This window comes from Idiotropiscis lumnitzeri, chromosome 1 (assembly GCF_059441095.1).
Source record: "Idiotropiscis lumnitzeri isolate Australia: NSW breed Sydney's pygmy pipehorse chromosome 1, RoL_Ilum_1.0, whole genome shotgun sequence".
In the NCBI taxonomy this organism is placed as follows: domain Eukaryota; kingdom Metazoa; phylum Chordata; class Actinopteri; order Syngnathiformes; family Syngnathidae; genus Idiotropiscis; species Idiotropiscis lumnitzeri.
The window spans coordinates 46536219-46556218 of NC_142391.1; the positions used below are offsets into that span (position 1 = coordinate 46536219).

The 20000-nt window shown below is 46.6% G+C and overlaps 1 protein-coding gene across 1 annotated transcript in view; it reads left to right on the forward strand.

Annotated features, from left to right (window-relative positions):
• Nucleotides 1-13118, forward strand: part of fxn (frataxin) — a 61025-nt gene extending 47907 nt beyond the window's left edge. Inside the window, exon 6 of the mRNA XM_088303531.1 lies at nt 10600-13118. The gene's annotated coding sequence lies outside the window, so the exon portion shown is untranslated. The remainder of the gene's footprint in view (nt 1-10599) is intronic.
• Nucleotides 13119-20000: the final 6882 nt, after the last annotated feature.

Genomic DNA, 20000 nt, shown 5'->3' on the forward strand with positions numbered 1-20000 from the left:
CAGGAGCGGGAGCAGGAGCGTGAAAAGGAACGTGAACAAAACGTGGTCGTGGAAAGTCCGTAAATCGTGGCAGCAAGAAACAATGACCCGACAACGTGTTGTGGGTCTGGGAGGCTTAAATAGTCTGAGTCATTAGGGGAGCAGATAAGAATCAGGTGTGTGGTGAGGGTAACGGGGAACAGGTGCGTGGCTGGTGAGGACGAGTGCTGAGGGGAGGCGCTATCACAGCTGACCAAAACAAAAACAAAGTGTACATGGCAGGGAGGTGACGAAAACAATAACAAAACCGCATGACACGAAAACAATACAAAACCCCTGTCATGCCTGACGCGGATCATGACAGTACCCCCCCCTCAAGGGACGGATTCCAGACGTCCCACAAAAAGAACAAAAAGAAAAACCATGTCCAAAAATGAGGGTGGGCGGAAGGGGTCGGGCGGTGGGTCAACGACCCGTGATCGAAGCCGGTCTGGCGGATGTCCGGGAGGCCAGACCAGCGAGTCCTTTCGTGGCCATTCAGGCGGCCGTCCGGGTGGCCGAACCCGCAAGTCCAGTCGTGGCCATTCGGGCGGGCGTCCGGGAGGCCAAACCAGGGAGTCCGACTGTGGCCATTCAGGCGGGCGTCCGGGAGGCCCAGATCGCCACATCGAGTGCGCCGCCGAGGCTGAGACGAGAAGCGGCGGCGGGTCGAGGGGCTCAGCCGAGGCAGAGGCTTGGAGCGGCGGCGGACCGAGCGCAGCCGAGACAGGAACTTGGAGCGATGGCTGGTCGTCCAGCCCCGCCGAGTCAGGAACGTGGAGCGGCGGCTGGTCGTCGAGCGTCGATGAGACCGGAACGTGGATCGGCGGCTGGTCGTCGAGCGTCGACGAGACAGGAACGTGGATCGGCGGCTGGTCGTCGAGCGTCGATGAGACAGGAACGTGGATCGTCGGCAGGTCGTCGAGCGTCGCCGAGACAGGAACGTGGAGCGGCGGCTGGTCGTCGAGCCCCGCCGAGACAGGAACGTGGAGCGGCGGCCGGTCGTCGAGCGTCGACGAGACCGGAACGTGGATCGGCGGCCGGTCGTCGAGCGTCGACGAGACCGGAATGTGGATCGGCGGCTGGTCGTCGAACCCCGCCGAGTCAGGAACGTGGAGCGGCGGCTGGTCGTCGAACCCCGCCGAGACAGGAACGTGGAGCGGCGGCTGGTCGTCGTACCCCGCCGACACAGGGACGTGAAGCGGCGGCTGGGCGTCGAACCCCACCGAGACAGGAACGTGGAGCGGCGGGGGATCGTCGGATGCCGCCGAGGCCGGAACGGGGCGCAATGGTGGGTCGTCGTGCGTTGCCGAGGCTGAGGCGAGATGCGGCGGCGGACCGTCGTCCATCGCGGGCACCGGGACCGGGAACGGCGGCGGGTCGTCGAACCCTGCCGAGACAGGAACCAGGAGCGACCGTGGGTCGTCGAGCGCTGCCGGGACCAAGGCGAGCAGTGGCGACGGGTCGTCGGATTCTGCCGAGGCCAGAGCGGGGCGCGATGGTGGGTCGTCGTGCGTCGCCGAGGCTGAGGCGTGACGCGGCGGCGGACCGTCGTCCATCGCGGGCACCGGAACCGGCGGCGCTTCGTCAGGCGCCGCTGAGGCAGATACGGCAGGCGGCTGCTCGTCGTCCACCACGGATGCAGGGACCGGGGGTGACGGCTGCGGGCCGTGTTCGGCCGAAACGTGAGCTTGGGGCGGAGGCAAGGCGTGCCCCACCGGAACATGGACTTGGGACGGACGCACAACGTGCTCCGCCTGAACGTGAGCTTGGGACGGACGCACCGCGTGCTCCGCCTGAACGTGAACTTGGGTCGGGAGCAGGGTGTGCTCCCCCTGAACATGGACTTGGGACGGACGCACAACGTGCTCCCCCTGAACATGGACTTGGGTTGGACGCACAACGTGCTCCGCCTGAACGTGAGCTTGGGACGGAGGCACCGCGTGCTCCGCCTGAACGTGAACTAGGGACGGGCGCACCCCGTGCTCCGCTGGCTCGAGAACTTGGGGCGGACGCACAGCGTGCTCCGCTGGATCGGGAGCTGGGATCGCCATTGGGGCCCCGGGACGGGGCTCGGCCGCTGACGGGGAGCCGGGACACGGCTCAGCAGCTGGCGGGGAGCCGGGACTGGGCTCGGCCGCCTTCGAGGAGTCGGCACGGGACTCTGGAGGCTGCGGCTCGCATGGAGGCGGCCTGGTCTGTGCAGCGGGAACTGCATTGGTCACTGCTGCTGGCGTGGAGGCGACAGCGGGCCAGGCGCAGCAGTCGATCCGGGCACTGCCGAGACGGGGGGCCTGATCCCTATCAGCCTGCCGCCATAGGGAATCAGGGGAACGGGAGACACAAGGGACCGAGGTTGCAGGTGCTGGTGAACGTGAACTATGGGATGCCAAGGGGAAGTGATCAGGGACCGAAACCGATGGGGAACGAGGTGTGCGACGTGACCGTGTCTTGCGAGATTTAGGACGTGAAGCGCGCGAGGTGGAGTGGGAGGTGGTCTCGAAAAACTCAAATGGTTCGGGGGGAGGAAGGTGACGGCTCAAAAATAACTCTGCGTTGCGCTGGGCGACTAAGAGAGCGGCAATATATTCAAAATCATATTCGTGATCTGGATCGACAAAAATGTGAGGGGCAAGGTGCTCAAAATCATACTCGTAACCGGACTTACTTGAATCGTGAGGGGGTGAAAAGGCTTGGTGCTCAAAATCGTCTTCGTAGTCAGAATCGATAATAAGGTGAGGGGGTATGACAGGCGGGTAGTCGTCGTCGTTACCGCGACACGTGGGGGAAGAAACAAACGAGGCACGGGGCTGGTCGGCAGGCTGATGGGGGTGGTTGTCCGAGCGGCGGCGTCCACGACGCCGCCGTGAGCCCCTCGCTGGGTCCTTCCGTGGTCGGGTCATTCTGTTAGGGTTCGCCGTTCGGCGAGGAGGAGGTGGACCCAAAAGGCGAAGAGGCAGGGATAAGGGTAACTTAAAGGGAGTTTATTAAATGAACAAACAAGGACAAAACAACGTGGCAGGGTGCAAAATAACAAAAGGCAAACTAAACGTGACTAAACTGGAAACAGGACTAGGGACAAAACGAGACGGGATCGCACACGGCGGAGAGGAACAGGTGACGAGGGCTGGGAGCATGAACGAGAGCAGGAGCGAGAGCAGGAGCGAGAGCAGGAGCGAGAGCAGGAGCGGGAGCAGGAGCGTGAAAAGGAACGTGAACAAAACGTGGTCGTGGAAAGTCCGTAAATCGTGGCAGCAAGAAACAATGACCCGACAACGTGTTGTGGGTCTGGGAGGCTTAAATAGTCTGAGTCATTAGGGGAGCAGATAAGAATCAGGTGTGTGGTGAGGGTAACGGGGAACAGGTGCGTGGCTGGTGAGGACGAGTGCTGAGGGGAGGCGCTATCACAGCTGACCAAAACAAAAACAAAGTGCACATGGCAGGGAGGTGACGAAAACAATAACAAAACCGCATCACACGAAAACAATACAAAACCCCTGTCATGCCTGACGCGGATCATGACAATATCTGTATTTAAAACATATATAGAGCGCAACATATTATTGGGCGCAAGTATGTCAAGACATGCTATGCTGGCGTATGTTTTGAGGGGGCAAAACGGAGTGAGTCAAATGTCATTGGCAGTCCCTCTTTCCCTCAGGTTTGAGGGCAACTTTTGTGACAACTCAACCGGCGGTAGGTCAGACATTAACTTTAACAGTACTTGACCACACAGAGCCAAAGCTATCACCCAACATCAACTGAACAGCATACTAGAAAACAATGAAACAACCAAAACAAAGAACAAGAAATACAATTAACACAAAACATGTATATCAAATGTCATTCGTATCCCCCCAAAAAATAAAATGAACACAAAGCATATCTCTCATGCCAGTCATAGCTGCAAAGCATTCCGACAGTGCTTCAGCCTCAGCCAATCAGATAGCTTGTTTGAGAGAGGTCGCCAGTGGTGTGCTTTGGGTAGTTTTTGTTTTTTTTCACACAGGTTCTGTGTGTAAAGGTTAATATAGCTGCAGCCTAGCCCACGGGAATACGATACGACAGTGGTCGGTCGGATCTCAAAAGGAGACGAGACTCCTTACAGGGAGGAGATCCAGAGACTAACACCTTGGTGTGAGGGCAACAAACTACAGCTGATTACTGCAAAAACCAAGGAGATCGTCATCTACTTCTGGAGGAACAAGACAGTACCTCCCCTCCTCTACATCAAAGGCGAGTATGTCCACACATTCAAGTGTCTGGGAGTATAGATCTCCAATGACCTCTCCTGGATACACAATACCACAGCAGTGATAAAGAAGGTCAATCAGCGTCTGCACTTCCTGAGGGCCCCCAGGAAATTCAACCTGGACAACAAGCTGCTACTGGCCTTCTACCACTCATCCATTGAGAACCTTCTGACTTACAGTGTCTCCACCTGGTACGGCAGCTGCACTGAGGCAGACAGAGTGAGGCTCCAGAGGACAGTCAAAACAGCGCAGAGGATTATTGGCTGCCCTCTCCCCTTGAAGTTGGACATCTACACAAGATCATCAGGGACAATACTCAGCCGAGCTCACACCTCTTCAACCTGTTGCCCTCTGGCAGGCGCGACAGGTGCATCAAAACAACAGACTGAAAAACAATTTCTTCCCAAGAGCCATCCTGATCTCTTGCGCACAACTTCCCTTACCTTGCAGAACTGCAACATAATTAATTTAATTGGTCCTTTAATTAAAGTATTTATAGATTGCTCTTGTTGGAATTTAATTTTAAATCAACGCAAACTCAAATTAGCAATCTGACTCCAATTTGTTACCTTACCCAACATTCAACAAAATGCGCGCTCGTTCTGCAATAGAAAGGCATCAGGAAGCCGGCATTTTCACGCACGAGTGGATTTATTCTGAACACATAAAACTACTACACACACCTGGGTCTCGGGTCTCTCTCAATACAACTCTGTACGCCTCTGTTGCCACCAGCAGACGTTCTCTACCTCCGAGTTGCCCAGTAACGATTCATACGATACAATATGCAAATGGCACAGCAACAAAGGCATCCTGGCATGATTCTATTGGCTATGTGTATCCTGCAGTTAACTTTAGCTTGCTCTTATTGGTCTTTCTTCCCCAGAAGAATCACGTGGTGGCTCCTCCTGGTTGTGGCTTGAGTTATCTCGTCTCGCCCCCTCCTTGCGGTGATCACCGTCTGTCCTAAAACATAACAGTCTTGCACATTCTTGCACCACATACCCTGTTCTGCTCCCCCTTTACAGTCTCACACTTTCATACACAGGATGCAGCAAGATCTAATGAACTACGTTAAGCTCAAACTCTTATATTCCTTTATTCCCTCTCATGACCTCAGACGACTGAGGTCATCACTCGAACACCTTGTTTTATTGTTAAACACGAGCTAAAAATCAATTGCCTTCAGCTAAAAATCATCAAACAATTAAAAATTAGTAAAAAATTTAAAATCAATAGAAAATTTCATTCTAGTAGAAAATCAGTAACAAATTTCATTCCAATAGAAAATCAGTTGAAAATTTCATTCCCTCCTCATGGCCTCAGGTGCCTGAGGCCATCTCCACATACTCACATCCCGGACTCCCGGAGGGCCACAGCTGTCTCCGCCTCCTGGGGGTCCTTCTGAGGGATACTGACCACCCGGAGGGAGTGGCCCCAACGTGCGTTCAATTGTCTTAACAGTTAATGATCTAAATACATGGAATACAGCAACATCCGCATAACACCATAATAGCGGCAAACACAGCGATAGAAATCAGTACTGATGCAATCAAGCTTTTATATTTACCAAAGACGTTTAACCAGTCCGAATACCAACTGGTGTCCACACCTGAGTGCTCCTTCATTTTGTTACTTAGCGTGCGCAGACCCTCCAATGCCTTGGTCAGGCGACCGTCAGAAGACGTATTGTTGGGAATCAGTGTACAACACTGGTCCCCAAAAATACCACACACTCCTCCTCTTTCAGCTAACGCCATATCTAAGCCCATTCTATTTTGGAATGCCATAAGAGACAGGGCAGCCAATTGCTCATGCACTGCCTGGAGTGCCGAGGTGGTGAAGTTCGCCAATCGTTGGACATTATAGTGGACATAATTAATCCGGTCCACATTTTTGTTTACTGTAACGAACAGGAAAAGACTCTCCCATCCTGCCGCAATTTGATCCACCAATTTATACTCGTCAGGGACCCCTCTTGGGACTCCAATTGCATCTATATATGTGGGATCTCCTGCATTCAACCATTCTTGCATGTCCCTTCTCTTCCTTGTAAGGAAGGGGATTCTTCCCCATTGTCCAACGCCTTCCCAGTCCATTGTGGCCAGATCTAAGGCTGTCACACTAACTGGCATGATCAGCGTTACCAGGGCACACTTACCTGAGGCACTGGTGGGAAGCCTATCGTACAGTACTTTCTCTCCACACCACAGCCAAACATCAGCACGAGCGAGAGGGATTCCTACTGGCAAAGACACATTTTCATTACACCATGACTCCTGGATATTTCCAATCCCAGGGCCAGTCCCATTTAACTTTAGGCAGGTGAAATTTTGTTTTGCAACTTGGGTGTCAAAAATAGGGTTTTTCTTTTCCATTACCCCATCATTTCACGGGTGTGTCCAATTAAAAAATGTTACCCAAGTCTTCACACTTCAGATTTAGCAGTAGTTGTTGTCTGTGTCAGCTTCTTATCACCAGCTCGCTCTGCTCCATACCATACCGTTCCATCACTCGTTCTCCTTTCGCTCCATCACTTCTGTCATCCTGCATCCTATGTTCAAACGCCAACATCGTCCATACAAAGCACACGCCAGTAAGCAAAATAGTCAATAAAGTTAAACATTTGCATCGTCGTCGTCTGTGTTCAGACACTTTCGAGTTCGGACTGTTTGATCCAATTCTTGCCATCTACACATTCGCTCTCTTGACCTGCCCGTCCGTTGGTCAACCTTTATGCTCAAACTTGGCAGGCACAAATTCTGGGGCCGGGCGCACCTGTGAGTTATGGTACCGCTTTTGTCCTTCAGTTTCCAATTGGACGGCGTGTGAGGTTCTAGCCAGAACTCTAAACTGTCCTTTCCAGCGAGATTGAGTCCACCTCCGGGAAAGCACCCGGAGGGAGACGTACGAAGTGGTGTCCGACTCCAGTGATGCTGAGTTCACTGAGTACAAATATCTAACTGTGTTTAGAGATTACAAATTAAGCCTCGAGCTAACGCTCCAATTTTGACTGTCTTTTATTTTTTATTATTGACAAATTTTTAAAGCAACCCAAATGAAATAGTAACCATTCGCACTTAAAATAAAATATCTCAAAACTATAATAACGCAAATACCAAATTAAACCTTTTTTTTTTTTAAACGGGAAGAATAGGTGCTCTCCAAGACATAGACAGCTCCAAGACCGCTGCAGTCTTCACCTCCTATTGTCTCCCAAATGCTTCAATCCACCTCCAGGCCGAGCCCACACTGATTCTGTCAACTGGGGGAGGGGGTAGAGACAGTAAAAACAATCGCGGAGCTGTGGAGCCGAGCTCCAAATCAGTCGGGCCCTGGGTCCACAACACCTCTTGCAGAGACACACACAGAACTACCACTTCCGAGCGACCCTTCTCTGGAAATTTTGAAATTTAGTAATGTTCCCAAAACCGAAGAATTTGTAGTCGGTGCTGAAATATGATCTCCCGATAGTGACGCGGAGTATTCAACAACTGTGGGGTCTAGATCTTTAGTATGATGACGCGCATCAATATTCAATGTGATTTGTGGCTCGGCGAAAGTCAACAATTCATACCATTTCCGCTGCTCAGGGACAAGGCACGCGTGCGAGGCAACGCCGGTAGACATAACAAATATATAATTCTAATGCAGGATGCACTCATGACTAAATTTGGATGAATGCATTTTTGATAAACCAAATCATGTTTGTGATCACATGTCCAATGTGATATGTCAATTGGTGAATTGAATGGGTGGAGGTTGCTACACCACTCAGACCAGAGCAGGAACAGGGCATACCCACCGCGGGAGGATGGAGAACCAGGTTTCAGAGCTGCCCTCAAATGTTTCAGTTCAGTTCAGCCACTGGGAAGGAAGAGAGCACGACATATGCTCCATCCGAAGGATATGCACAGTCAAGTTCAGTCCCATGCCACTCGAATTCCAGTGTTCGTTCAGTCAATGGCAGTGACTCAGGCAACCTCGAGAGTCCACATGGCTCACTGGGAGTTGCGGAAGGAGCTCATAGCTCGCCCCAATATCCAGCACCATCGAAAACTTGTCCATCCACCGTCCCCGGAATGCTAGGACCTGCTAGTCCTCGAACGCTGAAGCTCCGCGGCCCCCTGTCATGGAATGGGGTACCAGCGGATTTGTGTCAAATGCGTTGGGAGTGGGTAACGGTGGCGCCCCCTGCGCTGGTGGAGAGCTCTTTGCGACAGATATGGCACCGGAGCAGAGGGTGGCACATTCCAGAAAGTGGCTCGGTTTGGACAGCTCATCACCCAGTGACCCCGCAGCAAGAGCACACCCCACTCACAACCCCTGTCTATAACCACCCCTATCTCTGTTACCGCGGTCCCGACCTCGTTGACCGGCCTGCTTTGGACGCCAGTCTGCTGTGGCACTGCGTCACCCGAACCTTGCCCAGAAGCAGCAGAAGTGGAAGGAGCAGGTCCAATGGGAGCCGCATGCGTCGGTGGCTGCCTTAGCTGCTTCCTCTTTTTAATATTTTTATCTCTCTTGGCCTCCTAAACCTGCAAGTACAACAATTTTTAGTCACGCTCATTAATCCAATCACATATTTTCCTTTTCTGATGTCGTGCAAAATTATGTACAAAATGTGTTCTACTTAGGCCGATTAGCATTTTTCATTTCGCCTGATGTCTGCCACTGGAAGGGGCACGCCCTTGTGGACGGCCACTTGAACAGCTGTGTATTGTCGACATTATTGGATGGGTCACTGCCGGAAGTCTCACTCTATTCACGTCTCGCCCTGGCCACATAGACCAGGCCTGTCTCCCCCTTCCCCACCTGAAAGACACAGCAACATCGGCCCCAACGGGCCCAGAAATATCTGATGCACGGCACGGCCAATCTCACCTGAGGTGTCCCCATTTAACTGGTGACCATCATGCTGGTCAGCAGGTCTGGCCTTGGCCTCAAGTGAGGACAGTTCCTGTTCAGTAAATTTTATCCCCTCTACGACGAACCTACCCTTGCGTTAAGTGAGTAACTTTCCATAAAAACAGCGCCACCGCTGTATATTATGGAAAGGTCTAAACAATATAACAAAATTTTGCCCTATCCTGGACTGGGTGTATGTTATCTCGTCGCGCATCCAATGTGAATAATCATCAAACCTGTGGGGCACATGAACAGGCTAAAGCAACAACTATATCTTAATCTGTTCCGTGGACCCTAAATTAGAATATCTTATATCTCCCTCCTTGTTGAGGAGAACCTCCGGGATGGGCGTGGTGAGGCGCTATTTGAAGCGTTCTCCGGCCTTCTGGACACACAGGTCACATGTCACTTCAAACCTGTGGAGAGAGCTGGAGGAGTGGCAATTGCCAGTGAGAAGGGCCAAATTAACTCCATTCTGAAACTTTCAGTTTTGCATAAATTTGGTGTAATAACGTCAATCAATCATTCACTGAATGATTGAATTTAATTACTCCAATCTTTCTCCAATAACAATTTGAAAATCACTACTTGGGAGTGCAATAGGGATTCAGGTTGATTAGGCCTGTCCACCCACTGCATCCTAAGTACTGTTAGGGCTCGCCGGTGCCCTTCATCAGGTTTCCTTCCTGAGGCCCGTCCCTTAAACATTCACTCAAACCACATAGACATACAAACACTTTTTCTTTCACACTTTCATTCACCAAACAAGATACTTTCCAATTCCACACAGAGACCCCTCCCTCGGCGCGTCCGCCTTGATTCCACTGAGATTTGTGCTGGCAGATTCATAATTTTGCCTCAATTTCGCCAGCGTATGCCAAAATTTACAACTGTGGGTCTCTTGATTTTCACATTCACTCCCCGTGATGTCTTTTCTCCTGGACGTAGCTGACGAAACTGCACCTGTGACATCAAACAGCTCATGGATGCGGATGTTAGCAGTCTGGTATTTATGGAATGCTGTCATGTCCCTTAAAAGTTGTCATGTCAGGGTTCGCGTTGTACAGTCATAAAACATCTGTCTTCCACCTTTGTCACATTTAATACACATCAGTTAATAAATCATCTACAAAACTATTTAGTCCAACTTTATAATTGGTAAACCAATCTCCAATTGCTAGTATTTTCTGTTCCAAGGATTTTCTTTCAACATGTTCGTAGAATATTTCACTTAAAACTTATCCCAAAACCATAATCCCTTTGCTTAAAATTTTAAATTTTAATAAGACTGTCGCTGCTCTGCCGTTTCTCAGGTGTCCCCTGCATGTTTCAGTGTTTAATTTGTGTTCTAATTCCCTGCTAATTTGTATTTATTGTTAGGTTGAATACATATATTTTATCCCGTACCTTACTCCACTAGCACTGCAAAAGAATTGCTCCACAGTGCGACCCATGCTCGACCACATGGATGAGAAGACCCCCAGAGAGCGAACGCCTGAAGACTGGATTCAATTGCTGCAACATCAAAGGAGGTGTGGCGAGACACACCTCTGAAACAAAAGGACTGAGTGCCACAGCAACAAAAGGCATATCTGCCTCTTCAATCAGTAAATGACTGCCATTGATGTCTGTCTCTCCTCCTGTGTCTGAAATGCTGACATGCCCCCGCCGGTGCTCCCCCCTTGGGTAATTACAAATGTCTTATCTTCAAACTTCTTTCAAGCATCCAGTCTCCTGGCTCCACTAGTCTAGCGCCCTGCTAGGAGACCAAAAGGCCCCCCCCTCTAAATTCATGCCTGTCTTTTGTTTTTCTAACACCTTTCACATGTAGTCAGCTAAAGTTGCTTCATCATCTATTTCCCATTTGTTCTCAAATTTGAGGTATTCTGCACGGCCTACCAAACAATGTTCTACAACGTCTCAGTCCCAAACACAATGAAACAAAACACACTGCAACTCTCTGTATATAACTCAAATTAACTCACATAAACAAATGCACAGTAGATACCAGAAAAACAACAGAACAGCAACAGTCTCATGCTGAATCAACGGCCCAAAGATTCATCTTCAAGCGAGGTTTAAAAGTGGACAAAGAGGCTACTCGCATAACATTCAATGGAAATTCACAGTGCTTGTCGTTTTTACAAACAGTTTTACTAATTTCCATACACTGTGTCCACTGCCTCCTGTCTATCTCGAATATGTGGCAACATTCTGCTTTCCTTTTTCTGTAACTGCCGCGCTAACTTCGACATGTCCCACGTTCCGGGTTCTCCGCAAAACAATTCATCCTTTTTAATTTCAGAAACAACTTCTGACTCCGTTCTTTCACCTTCTCATCAAATTACCATCTTTTTTCTTTCCGTGTCATTTCCATCTGTGCATTTCAGTTACTAATTACAGTTACCTTAATAGAAAGACCATCAACTCAAGTCCTTTAATTCAACTAATATCGCTCATAATTATGTGTGTGCAGCCCTATAGGGCCAATGCAGCCTCTGCCACAAATGCACACTGCCACTTATACACGCAACACATTGAGGTGAGCGCTTTTTTGGTTTATCTATCTTTTATTGGGGTTTTTTGTCTTATCGATGCAGTTCTGTCTGATCTAGTTCTCATTCTATGTGGCGTTACCTGATAATGTGGGTGGTGGGGGGGTAATTCAGGATGCAGGGGGCAGTTGCAACCCCGCCCCTTCTTTACCTTCTTCAACAACCCTCTCTGTCATCCTCAAATACTATTTCTGTTTATAACCCTTATTGCATTATACGGGATAAAATACCAAATGGTATTTGTAATCCCCAATCACACCATTCACTCACTTTGCATACAGCAAAATGATCATTCCACATCTGGTGTTGTGTGTGCGGGTTTTTTTTTTTTTTTTTTTTTCTTCAGCTTCTCTGCAAATTCTTCTCTTTTGCTGTTGTCTGGTCAGCTACTTCTCCAAACCCACACACACACACACACACAGTAAATCAACTTGACAAGTTGATCTCAGGCCAGGGAAAAAGGCACCACTAATTGAACATGCATATTGGGTGGACAATGATGCAAACATTGAGTGACACACGAGCAGATAGTCGTGTGTCAACAGGGGGAAGTATGATATGAAATTGTTCCCACATACAGACTTTTCAACAAAAAAAAAATTTTTTTTTGGACACTGTTATTTGTTTGGGTTGCAATATTGTTTGACTATGATTGATATGTTTTCAAAATGGATCAAGCTGTTTCCAACAACACATGCTGATGCTAAAAACGATTGGGAAAAGTGTTGTGTAATCAAATTATCCTGACATTTGGAATTTCAAGAAGTGATTTGAAGTGAAAATGATGCATTTTGTGAATGATGTTGTAACAAGTGGGACAGTTGTTAAAAATGGACTCAAAGCGTCACTGTGCATACAGTCTGCAGGACTTGTGGAACGCACTAATGAAAAAAAAAAAAAAAAAAAAAAGGAGACAATGGCCAGACTGTGTTTCAATCACAGCAATGAGGACAATGCCAGCCGAAGGAAGGACACTATCCCCTATAGACTCTCAGGTTCATCAGAACCACCAACAAAAAACATGTTTGACCGAAAAAGATGCAAAAGACGCAAATACTGGTCAAGTGTTTTTCTGATTCACAGAGAATTCACGTCCGTGTGGAAGACCAACTCTTCTTCAAGGTGTTGAAACGACTCCGTTGGGGGGAAGTGAATGCTGAGATGGCCCTCGCCAGATGATGGCGGTGACCCCGACGCTGCAAAGGTCGCGGGGCGTGGCAGCTGGATCCACCAGTTGCAGTACAAGCTTCACCGGTTTCCAGCTAAAGGCCTAGCAACGCGAATCCCTCCCCGAGTCACAATCTCGGACCACACGCACATCAGAACCACACCACCAGCCACAGATACGAATGTTGAAGCCACAGAATAAAAAGATTAGATATGGTTTGGAAATTAATGACGTACATAAAGAAATTTGAACCTTGATTGAAGAACATAATTGCATTTAAAGTTTTAAAAATGAAACAATTATTGATGTTATGACCACTATGAAGAATTTGAAAGACACAATATATATCGGGATAATTATGGTTTTCATTTTTTGTTATGTGTAGTCTGTTTTTGTTGCATTATTTTTATGACAAAAATGATGATTAATTGCATGTTTGTTGCCCAAAAGTAACATTACAATCTGATTGATGTTGAGTATGACAAACTCGAACTGGACAATGACGAACTCGAACTGGACACTGAAACGTAAAATGAATATGGACTTGTCGCCCAAGCCCCACACACGAAGATCCGGGAGGTAAAGACGGCTGTCTCCTCCTACAGCGAGGCAAGGGGCCTGCATCGAGTCCCCCAGAGACAAGCTCTGCGTGGAGACAGTTTTGTTATTTTTCACTAGGCACATTGAAATGTATTTTTATATGTTTTATTCCCTGATGACTCATCTTAAAGCCGTATGGACATGATTTAAATCCGACAAACAGGGGGGAAATGTGAGAGTATGTAAATAGTTTGTGTATTTTTAATCATGTTTTTTATACACTATTTGTATCAATGATAATTACACATACACTCACAAACACGCACATCATTGCTTCAGCACACATGCGCACACCCACACGCTTGTTTGGGTTTCACTTTCCATAGGTTTCGTTTTTCTTTGAATAAAGTCCAGAGGGATGGGCGAAGAAGCCAGTGAGAGTGCGGGAGAGTGAACTGGCAAGACGTCTACTTCACTTCCTGGCTTCTCCTCCCATCGCGATGGAGAAAAGACAAAACCTTCCCTGGTTATTCCTCTGGTTCTCTGCATTTAATTCAGTCTAATGAAGGCGTCAGGACCTTTTAAACCTGACAGTATGAAACATAAAATATTTATTTCTTCAATTCATCCTTACAGCAGAACCTAATTCTTATCCTTATTCATTTGTTCAAGTCACACCTTCTTCACTCACCGAACTCTGTCATTCTCAATACTGCCTGTTTCATCATCCTCCTTTCAATGGAACATTAATTGTTCCTTTCTCTTTTCTACACATTGTCCATCTTTCTTTTCACATTCCTTTTCTTTTCTTATTGAACTTCCAATCTCTACACTGACACAATTTCTTTCTCTTTTCTCTATCTTTCTTTCTTTCTCTTTTCTTATTTTTCATTTTTATTAATTTATTCTTAATCTCCGTGCCACACCCGGGACCCGAGACCACTATCATACTTCCTTTCCTTCGCCACCTTGAAATCAAAATCCACTCGTGCGTGTCCCAAACACACTTCTTACGCAGAACAATTTTAGCCTTCACACTCACACAGCTTCCACACCGTGTCCTGATACGTAAATCCCAGATTTTATACCGTATCTTTCGTAACCACTAATATTTCCAAACTATTACTCATGTCCACATTATTACACTTTTACTTTTGCGCCATTAACTATACTATTACACTTAACCACTAATTATACTCGTAGGTAAATCCCAGATTTTACACCCTACCACATTACACTTTCATTTTTTGAACTATACTACTTTACTTTTGCGCCATTAATTATGCTAGAAGGTAAATCCCAGATTTTACACCCTAATAGCGTCCAACACTTTTACGCTTACTATGTTCCGCTCCTCCTTCCTCTTATAATTTAGCGTTGCCAATGTGCAGAATTTGAAAAGGTTCTGCTTACCTTGTTTCACTGTGGGCCCAAGAGGAAAGACGGTCAGATGTGTGGCTCCTTTATCTTTTATCCTTTCTCAGGTCGTCGCCTGGTGTTTTCTTCTTAAGTTCCGGACTTCTCCTTTACCTCCCTTGCAACGCGTCGGGGTCACCATAAATTGTTGGATTTTAGCTTTATATCAATGTTAGAATTTAATTTTAACCCAATGTAAACTCAAATTAGTAATCTGACTCCAATTTGCGACCTTACCCAACTCTCACTCATCCAACAATATGCGCGCTCGTTCTGCAATAGAAAGGTATCAGGAAGCCGGCATTTTCACGCACAAGTGGATTTATTCCCAATACACAGATTGTCTACATGGCACCTGGGTCTCGGGTCCCTCTCAATACAACTCTACACCTCTCTTGCCACCAGCGAATGTACTACCCGAGTTGCCCAGTAATGATTCATACTATACAATATGCAAATGGCACAGAGACAAAGGCATCCTGGCATGATTCTATTGGCTATGTGTATCCTGCAGTTAACTTTAGCTTGCTCTTATTGGTCTTTCTTCTCCCGCCGAATCCCGTGGCGACTCCTCCTGGTTGTGCTTTGTTCATCTCGGCTTTCCCCTCCTTCTGGTGATCCTGCAACATTCCATCCTTGCACAACCCCCGCAACCCCCATTCTGTTGCTTATGCTCCCACACACACAGTTTCACCCCCACACATACTCTCAGCATTTTACAGTATCACATTTTCATACACTGGATGCAGCAACATCTAATGAACTATGTTAAGCTCAAACTCTTATATTCCTTTAATAGTCAAATGTATGAAATCCTTTAAGTGTAACCGAAGTTTGGACCATGCTAATGACAAGACCCTCAGGAGAGGAATGCAGGAAGATTAGATCAAGGCTGCAACAAAGGAGGTGTGAACGAAGACCCCTCTGAAACAATGGACTTCCATGCCGGGATCACAAAAGTGGCTCCTAGCAGTCTACCCTTTGTTCTGTTTAGATTGACTGCCATGATTACATTATCCTTTATAGTGATGGGTAGATGAGGCATCCTGTATCGTTTCGACACAGTGACACAATGTATTGACACTGTGTTGCTGAATACTGACACCTGGTGGACTTGCAGGAAACATTTGACAGGGTCATCTGACACTGATCTGTCAAACTAATTTTATCCAATTCCATTGATTAGCGACGTGATGAGTTTGTATATATCCTAAGGGATTTCTGATTCTGATTAGGCATTTGCTTTCACATTATTTTTACATACACGCAATTTCCCAAAAGAAATCTTTGATATTCGAGACGCAGTTGATAAATTAAGTAAAAGTGTTGTGAATGACAATGGACTCATTGTAATTAAAGATTTTTATTTAAAAAAATTAGTTTCTCCAGCGTTTTGTTATTCAGTGTATTTCTTTTTTTGAGGCAATTTCCCCCGCCTTTAAGAAGATCCTCTCACAAGGCACTGAAGAGGCCGGTGTGCACAACGCCTGTGTGGCTAATATAAATAGGTGAGGGAACGTTGCCTCCATGGACTTCCAGTATAAGACCAGGTCTTCCGTACGTGCAACGTGTCCTGCGGACATGTAGCGCTGCACATCTGAGTGCGCATCAACAGTGACGTCTTCCATCTTGCGGATATTTAATGAAAAGTAACCCGCCAATAACTCTATGCTTGTTTTGAGCGTCCATCCTGTTGACAGATGCGCTTCCTTATGAACACAGTTTGGCGCGCGACCGCTGTGTCGACACGATTCTGGTAGTGGTCACGTGACTTTCTCAAAGCGGTACGCGCACCGACACGGGGTTTGCCCTGGAAGCTCGGCGCGCGCATCGACGCCTCAGTGTCGCTGGACCCATCACTAGGTTTTAGTATTTCCTGTCTTTGTTGCATTTGTTTGTCCTATCTTGTGTAGTTCAGACTTATTTTTGTTTTGTTTTTAGTCTCCTGTCTTTCTCCAAACTGGGCTGAGTTCTTTTGTTTGTTTGAATGAATGTAACGGAAGCGCAGTGCTTCCGTTACATTATTTCCGTTAGTGTTTTTGTTACATGTACCAGCGTTTAGCTTTCACTGTGCTCCGCCCATCCACGTGCGTTAGTTTTGTTTCCGCATTAGCCTTATGCTGATGTAGTTATTGTTTTGATTAGTTTGCATTTATTTCTTGCTCACGTTCACATGCTCTGTTGTTTGAATGAAGTTTCTGTATTTGCTCACATTTGTTTTTTGGCTCTGCTTTGAGGTCTAAAATTCTGTGGCCACGATCGTGACAGTGTGACTACAGCAATCTCTTCATTTATACTTTTTGTCATTGCAAAAACTGCACCGGAAAATCATTGGATCCTTTCTAATCAGCTACCACTGTACAAGTCAACTCAGGACTACACCCCAGAAAAATTGACATTTTCCTCCTAATTTGGTCCAGTTCAGTTAAGTCACTGAATTTACACTTCAATGCAATAGTTTGACGTTTAATATGAATACACAAGCAAAATAGTTTTTACCTAATATCAGATAAGCGTGAGAATTATTGCATTTAAGAATTATATGATAAATGAGCCCAACGACAGTAAATTAGTATTGAAGTAACTATACCATAATTGCGTTGAGTGCAGGACAGCTTTAGTTAATGTTAGCTAACTCTAACGTTCCTGAAAATAAAATGAATACGCACAGCGCGCAGACATAATTGATGTTTTTTTTCCTTTGTTTTTACGCACCCATCAGTCTTTTTGACATTTTGCTTGGTGCCCTTGTATACACACAATTGCACGTTGCCCCGCGAACTAATCATCGCAAAGTGAGATGTAGCGTCATTAATTGGTTTGCCATAAATGGAGCGCACGTTGTGCATGCGCATTAGTGATAGGATGTCTCGGCAATGGGTTACCAGATCAGAGCCCTTTGGTGAAGTCGGGGCCCTTCACGGCTGCATAATTGGCATATAGGCCCTGATGACATGAGTGTCCCTACAAGCAACTATTGTTTTGATTTCAACTCACCGCTGATTAAGGCCTGGCCATCACTCTAAATTTAATTGTGATTTCAATTTGGTAATTTCACCATCTTAAAAACATTTCAATACAGGAGTACCCATCCAGTCAATGCAGTCAACGGGTGGACTGCTCCCAAGTTGACTCCAAGAGGTACAGAAAGAGGGGGGGGAAATGTGTTGTTTTTATATTGTGCCTTAGAATTCTATATTTTGTGTTAATGTGAATGACAGCAGGCTCACATTGCTTCCAGTCATTTGCTTTGTCTGAGACAAAATGTTTGTGAACAAACATCTTCTATATTTTGTTTGGTTGTGTGGCACTGTCTTATTTATTACTTTTTATGTTTTCTCCAGACTTTGAGCAACCCTTCTGTCAACATGAGCAAAGATGTTGTCATCTTGTGTCTGATTTTGTACCTCTGGGAATGAGCTGGTCAGCTCTTAAAAGAGTATTATGTAAATTGAAATACATTAATCCATTTGTCTTTTTTGGACCATCTTTAACTGTGTAGTGTGTAATGTCTAAAATACAAAATGATCTGATTTTAGGGTGCAGTTGACGACTGTGGCACAGGACCTCGCTCTACAAGTGCTAAAAGTCTTCGGCAAAGAGAAAAATCTGCCATAAGGTACAGAGAACATTGGCATCAGAGTAAATGGATGCATGTTTTTGCAATGTGCGAGGAAACTGGAGAACTCATAGAAAACTACGCAGGCTTGGGAGAACATGCAAACTCTACACAGGAAGGCCGGAGCGGGAATCGATCCCACAACCTCTGCATTGTGAGACCATCGTGCTCACAAGTCGCCCACCGTTGCGGCCGTCCATTATAAATGCCATCCCACCATCCATTATCTGTACGGCTTCTCCTCACAAGGGTTGCGGGGGGTGCTGAAGACTATCCCAGCTATCTTGGGCAGTAGGTGGGGTACACCCTGAACTGGTTGCCAGCCAATCGCAGGTCACACAAAGACAAACAACCATCCGCGCTCACACTCACACCAATTTAGGGTGTCCAAACAACCTGCCATGCATGTGTTTGGAGTGTGGGAGGAAACCGGAGAACCCACGCAGGCGTGTGGGAAACATGCAAACTCCAAACAGGAAAGCCGGAATCAATCCCGCGACCTCTGCATTGTGAGACCATCGTGCTAACAAGTCGCCCACCATGCATCCCTGCTAAATAAATGATTCATTTTTACATTTTAGGATTTGCAAGCGATCTTATTTTCATGACAGCATTTTCAACAGTGTGGGTGTTTGTATGAAAGCATTTCACTTGTGTATGGGCATGAGCATGTTTCAGTAGTATTTATGAATAATAATTTCACAATTGTGCCTGAGCGCCTTTCACTAGTGTGTATGAGAATGTTTCACCTATGTGTATGAGCGCATTTGACGAGTGTATGAGCAACAACTATTTCACTAGTGTGTATGAGAGCGTTTCACTCGTATGTATGATAGCGTTTCATAAGTATGCATGAGCAACAACAATTTCACTGGTGTGTAAGAGTGCATTTCAGAAGTGTGTATGAAGCGATTCCTGACTTTTGTCCCTAACGGCACCTCATACTCTCCATCTCCCGCTCACTTCTCCTGACCCCATGAGCCATCCCCGTTGCTACTACATGGAGATTTGATGTTTTTTTTTTTTTTTTGTTGGTATTAGCTTCTTCAACATCGCTTCTGATTCTCCTCTCTTCTCTGGCGCTCGTGTCCGCCTGTCTGATTTGAAGTCGACCTCAGAATTTGCACTATTTTGACATGACTTCTGTGGTAATCACTACTGACATATTGTGCCATTTGCTCAATAATACATTAAAATTATAATAAATAATAAAAATGGGTCAGGTGCCGAGCTCTGGCTTCATATCTATAAAAGTGGGCTTCTCAAATCTGTTACTAATGGCCTCTAAATCAACTGTGGTAAAGAAGGGGCTAATTAGACCTTTTGGCATCTTAATTTGGTCAAGTCTTGTACCCATTTTCAAGGCCAGCGACTATTGCTTTAGCTATTTACAAGAAAAGGAGTACTCTGAATATAGACAACAACGAATCCCAGATGTCCAACCCAAATGTTGTTTCAAAATAATCCAGTTCAGATGATAATCAATCAAATGTATTGGTATGTTGAGGTCATTATTTCAAATC